General features: G+C 41.7%; 1 pseudogene; it reads right to left on the bottom strand.

Annotated features, from left to right (window-relative positions):
- Window positions 1-1774: 1774 nt before the first annotated feature.
- Window positions 1775-3662, bottom strand: LOC118110650 (annotated as a pseudogene).
- Between the last annotated feature and the right edge of the window lie 2690 nt (window positions 3663-6352).

Here is a 6352-nt window from a genome sequence, read left to right as displayed (position 1 = left end):
GAAACTCCAGAAGTGTTTTGTGGACTCAACAAAGGAAATATTATACAACACACTAATAATTTTGGCTAAATTTTGTATCCACAAATGCTAATTTACTAAAAACAAACTTAAATGCACATTAAACAGTTACCAAAGATCATCAAGATACATGAACACGAAACAAGCTTTACTTAATATGCAAAACAGTATGCCAACTATACTCAGTGATTAGAACTCTATTTTTGTTTGTTTGATTATTTATTTAATTTATTTATTAGTATTCAAATATATTTTTAGTGTTATATTTTTCTGCCATGTCATAAGCTCAGTCACTTAGTAGGACTATTGTGCACTTTTCTATTTAGAATTTATATTGGCCAATTTATTTATTCTAAATAAAGTGGATTAAACCTTTGTTTTTCACTCAAACAATGATTTCACATGATTCCTCTTTTCTGATCGTTTTCTGATGTATTTTACTATCGGGATTTTGTATTTGGTTACCATGATTCCACAAATGTAAGTTCACCAACAAAAGAACTAACGTCTGTGTATTTATGAAAGAAATGGAACAGAACATGTCAACAGTTTACCTCTCTGAAAACAAAAAGCAGAACAATTAATGTTTGCAACACCTTAAAGTGTTTCTATGGATTTGATGTGTTAGGGTTAGGGTTAGGGGTCAGGGGTTGCCCTAACCCTAACCCCTAAACCTAACCTCTGATCCCGCTTAGGGGACCAGGTCGTGGATGCACCAGGACCTAGGAACTCCACTCACCAGCTCCAAATCCAACTCAACCTACTGAAGAGGACCAGAACTTCAAGGATGTGAACTCCAGCTGCTCACAAACAAATGTACCCCTCCAGAATCTCCACTATGGCTGAGACTCCAAACAGAGCAATAGCCCTAACCTTAAAACCTAATACAAATCTTAACCATAACCATATCCTTAATCTCTAACCCTAACCAGTTAAGCCTTAACCTTTACCTTACTCCTAATCCTAATCCTAACCCTAACCAGTTAATCCTTAACAAAAACATTAATCTTTTCTTAAAGAATCTTGGAAGTAGATTATAGAAGAAAACTTACTCGGATACACCCTGGGGCTAGATCAACCCTGGCTGGGCCTTCCATGGGTATCGGTGTCTAGTGATAATGGCCGAAACACCCAATGATACTGGGGTCCAGTACTGATGATGGGTTTGTTTGATTCGCTCCAGAGTTTATGAGGCTGAATTTAAACATCATGAAAAATGACATTTTGTGCTCAATACAACAGCACGAGACGTGATGCTCACAGGACTCAGTGTTAAAGTGACCGGAGCGACACCATCGATCAATAACTACACACTTGATTTGTAAGTTTGTCACCTAAATTATTTCATGTACGCGTTCACTTCATCCACACAATCAGTTTGTTTCACCTCCATCTCACATGAAAAGAACAAATAATCAGCTCATTGATTATGATCAGGATCAATAGAGTTTATAAAACATCAGAAACCGTATTTCTACATTGATATAGAAAACAACATTAGTTCTTTCAAACACATTCTTGTCAGTGTACTTATAGATTTCTGTCTTGAAAAAGTGAGAACTAAGTATCTGTGAAAAAGGAAGTTCAGTGTTTGATTGACAGCTGATCTCTGTGCGGAGCAGAAACGTCAAGACGACAAACTTGGATCAACAAACATGGAGACAAAAGAAGTTAAAGATTTAAACACAGAATCTAAATCACTGCTTTTAATGACTTGAGTCTATTTGAGTTTACAGAACTCAGCTGTGAATCCATTTTAACTATAAACCATAACTCCAGCATAGAGAGGCTGAGTGAATGTGGTCTGGACTCTGTGGAGGAGAGTCATGGTACCAGAGAGGCTGTAGAAGGACAGAACACCTGCACTGTGATCCAGGTACACTCCTACTCTGGAGGACTGAGGACCTGACACTGGAGTCTTGATGTTGTTGTGACAAAACGTATAACGGTTTCCAGCACAATTTAACGACCAAGATTTCTCATTAGATCCAAATATACATTCATGTGACCTCCCTGCTCTGCTGATATTCTTGTATGCGACTGCTACATAAGCTATTGCTTCTCTTCTCCTCTCCACCTCCACCTCCCAGTAACAACGTCCAGTCAGACTCTCTCTACTCAGGACCTGAGGCCAAAGAGTGAATCTGTCTGGGTGATCAGAATAAGACTGTTCTTCTCTTATGAATGCCACTCTGGTTGTGGCAGTAAAACATCCACTTGAGACACAATCTGTAAAATCGTTGTCTCTGTCTCCCTCAGAATGTCCTGTAGTCGACCTCTGACCTGTGACACAGCTGCTGTCACGTCCTCAAAGTACCTCAGAGGATGGATACTGATGCTGGATGAGTGTGTAGATTCACTGAGTGACGACAGTGGGGGGTAGGTGTGTAGAAACTGGTTGTGATCCTCTGTGTGTGAGAGCTGCTTCTGTTCATCGTCTTTCCTCTTCAGCTCAGTGATCTCCTGCTCCAGTCTCTCCTGAAGCTCTTTGACTCGACTCACTTCAGTTTCCTGCTGAGATCTGATCTGCTGCTTCACATCAGAGCTTCTTTTCTCCACCACATGGATCAGCTCAGTGAAGATCTTCTCACTGGCCTCCACTGCTTTATCAGCAGAGCCATTGACGGCCTCCACCTCCTGTTGAAGCAGCTTCACATCTTTCTCTCTGTCCTGGACTCTCTGCTGGATTGCTTGTCTCCTCAGCCCGAGCTCTCTCTGCCTCTCAGTCCTTTCTGCTGCAGCTTTATGGTCATCCACAGGGCAGAGATAACAGATACACTGCTGATCAGTGCGGCAGAACGTCTTCATCACCTCATTGTGACGAGAGCAGATGTCCTGGAGCTTCTCGGAGGTCTCCACCAGCTTATGCTTTTTAAATGGAGGTGATTGAAAATTAGGCTGGAGGTGTTTTTCACAATAAGAGGCCAAACAAACCAGCCAATTGTCACTGGATCCTTCAGTAGATCCAGACAGATTGAACAGCAGAATCTTTCTCTGTCCAGTTGATTTTCTTGATGTGCCATTTGACCTGGTGCCAGTGTCCGTAGAACAGTTTCACTTCCTCTGAACAGAAACAGATCTCTGCTCCTTCTGCTCTCGTTCACTTCCTCTTTTTGGCCACGTTTTAACACACTATTGAAAAGAGCAACATTATGGTGTTACCTCTCCTCAGCAGTGATGCCACACTGTTTGGAGGCGGCTGCCGTTGATGCCACACTGCTTAAAGGCGGCTGCCTCTGTTGTCACACTGTTTGGAGGCAGCTTTCACAGTTGCCACTCTGTTTGGAGGCGGCAGCCTCTGATACCACACTGTTTGGAGGCGGCTGCCGATGTTGTCACACTGTTTGGAGGCAGCTGTCACAGTTGCCACAGGTGTTTGGGGGCAGTTGTCACTGCTGTGGCAACAGAGGCAGCTGCCTCCAAACAGTGTGGCAACAGAGGCAGATGCCTCCAAACTGTGTGACAACAGAGGCAGATGCCTCAAAACAGAGTGGCAACTGTGGCAACTGTAGAATGCTCACTGATCACGTCTCACGATTCAGCTACGAGGTCTGGAGTCGGCTGGGAAAAATTCAGGTCATTCAAATGATGCTTGAACCAGAGTGACTACTTGCAGTTTCCACTAGGTGGCCCTGTTTAGCCATTCTGCCTCAGCCGCCAAATATTGTCCTTGTGTTTACAAGGACTTTCATTGTACATGTGCATTTTGAGACAGATTGGAGCATGTGCAGTGACATTACAGCCACTTCCTGTTTGTTTGCGTTCCATCAAAATGCACGCTGTTTCTGTTCAATGTAAAGGCTTAAGTGTCACAACATGGCGCAGTGAGTGGAGTAAAAACATGGAAGTTACAGCTACTTGAAGGCTCTTGGTGAGTCATTGAGATTCGCCGCCATGCCAAGGAGACGCCCCCTGTTGAAAACTCACACGTTTGATTCTATGGCATTAGCAACTCCTTCAGGCTCGCCTGACCAAATTTCATACGAATCGGTTGAGCAGGTAAACTGCAGAACACTTAAATTTAAAACATTGCATTTCCTGTTACAGCTAGGGGGCACTGTGACTATTATTGAATATTATCATATGGAGCTGTTCAGGGCGGGACCTTTAATTTACATGGACAAATATAACTTTTAATCATAAAGTCTCTAACATAACATAAACCAAATGTGAATTCGATCGCAAGAAATCTGTAGGACTACGATTTTATAGCACGTGTCAAAACGCCAAAAATCACGCCAAATTTAATTTTCAATGCTAAGTGGCCGACTTCCTGTTGGGTGATGATGATGGTCTTCACAAGTGACTGACCTATGCAAGCCTATAGCCACCCCACCCCCACCTCCACCTCTCTCTCTCTCTGTCTGTCTGTGTGCTTGTGTGTGTCTGTCTGTTTAGACACAACTGACAAATATGTGGAATAAGTACATCATTTAAAAAAAAACAATTACAGTGGATGGGCAGATGGAGAAATTTCATCATGTGGGGGAAAAATGGGGGAAATGGAAACTCCAGGAGAACAGCAGGAAAATTGTATGGGATGCATATTTGATCATTTATATCATATATAATACATCATTTATATCGTTTAAAATCGATGGTCAGTGTGTTTTATGGCCAGATTCCCTCGTGGCGAGCGAAAAAACGACGCCGAAACCATCGCTGCAGATCGCGAGCCGGCCGCGGCGCGTCCCTGCCGACGTGAAAAGCCCAATTGATTAACATGGGGCGCGGAACTGAAGCGGACAGCATTTCGTGGAGCTTCGCGGTGCTCCTGCCCCCGGTGTGTCCCCGGCGTTACTCTGTGGCTGCCACTGCAGGATCATTGGCCATGAATGATTTAAAGACTGCATGCTTTTAAATGCACGGTCCCTCCTGCACATGGGGACTATCTCTCTATAAAGTGTAGTGTCACTGCTGGATGATTTGATACATTTGGCAAAGAAATGAGAAATATAATATATAATTTGATAATACATCATATTTTTCTGTTTGGACAGTTAAGTGTGAAATGACAACCAGGGTCCAGTTTTTATTTTATTTTATTATTCTGATTATATCATTCACTTTGGAAAGATGTAAGCTATATTGAGTGGCTCTAGTGTGTGTGAAATTACCTTCAGGACAATAAAAGCTTTTATACTTGTTTGATTTCGCACTCTACCATTTTGAATTAATGCAGATCTATTTGAATTAATTGTATTAAATGCATTTAGATTCCCCTCATACAGAAACATAACTCAAGTTGAAATAAACAGTAAAACAAGATGGCTTGTTATAGTCCAAGAGCTTATGCACAGTGATAAATGGAATCTTATTTCCTAATTGTTATACATTATTAGTGCAGATGTAAAATAAATGTGGGGATACATGAATGGTAAAATCTTTTCTATCTGCTCTAATTCTGTATTTGCTGTTCTAGAGTTTCTGCTCATAAATCATTCACAGAGTGTGATCCTGCCGCCGCAGAGTGAATCGACATCTTGCATTGACCCTGTGAGAAGACTTTAATCCTATGACGATCACAGTTTTACAAACAGCCACAGCAGACATGAAAAGGTCAGGATCAGAGAATAGAAATGCTGCAGCATTAACGTTGGAAGATATAAAGGAACATCGTTGTTTGTAAGCGAGGGCGCACGCTGTTGTTGAGTACTTGAATACAGTTATTATTAGAGATGAGAGTTATGACGGAGTATAGGGGATGAGGGCCCACTCCACGTTTTAGCTTTAATAATGAAACAAATCATCTGTTAATGGAGACGACGAAACCTTCCTGTCACATATAGAAAATGCAGCAGAAACACATTTAACCCACAAGCTTCATGTCTCCTGCTTGCTCTGTAATGACCAAGACACTTTCAGTTGAAGGGAATCAACACAGTATGATCAGGAATTCATTTCCATATTTAAAGTATTGACAGCTGCTGAATGCATTGCCTTTACTTTTCATACAGACATTCATTGTGTCCAGATGATGAAGCTACTGACTTCAATGGCCCCTTGACTTTCCCTCTAGTGCCGTCGTGAGGTCAAGATCTGCAGTTATAGAGAATATCTTTTCTCTTGGCATTCATGCCTACATGTGGTTTAATTGAAGTCTCTTTTGTGGTCTATTAACTTCGCATCAACCACCACCATCTAGTCCCAATTTCATTTTTTTCCATTTAAGGACACGACACGCCCACCTACACCTGTGACCTGCTCCTATTGGACAGTGCTAGCTGTCAATCCCACAGGAACCAATATATTTTATTCTCAATGAGACCATAATTTACAAAGCTAATATTTTTATGCGATGAAGAAGACTTGAAATTAGTGATTAAAACCATAA

This window comes from Hippoglossus stenolepis, chromosome 6 (genome assembly GCF_022539355.2).
Source record: "Hippoglossus stenolepis isolate QCI-W04-F060 chromosome 6, HSTE1.2, whole genome shotgun sequence".
In the NCBI taxonomy this organism is placed as follows: domain Eukaryota; kingdom Metazoa; phylum Chordata; class Actinopteri; order Pleuronectiformes; family Pleuronectidae; genus Hippoglossus; species Hippoglossus stenolepis.
The sequence above is the reverse complement of the archived record's forward strand: the minus strand, read 5'-3'. Positions and strand labels throughout refer to the sequence as shown.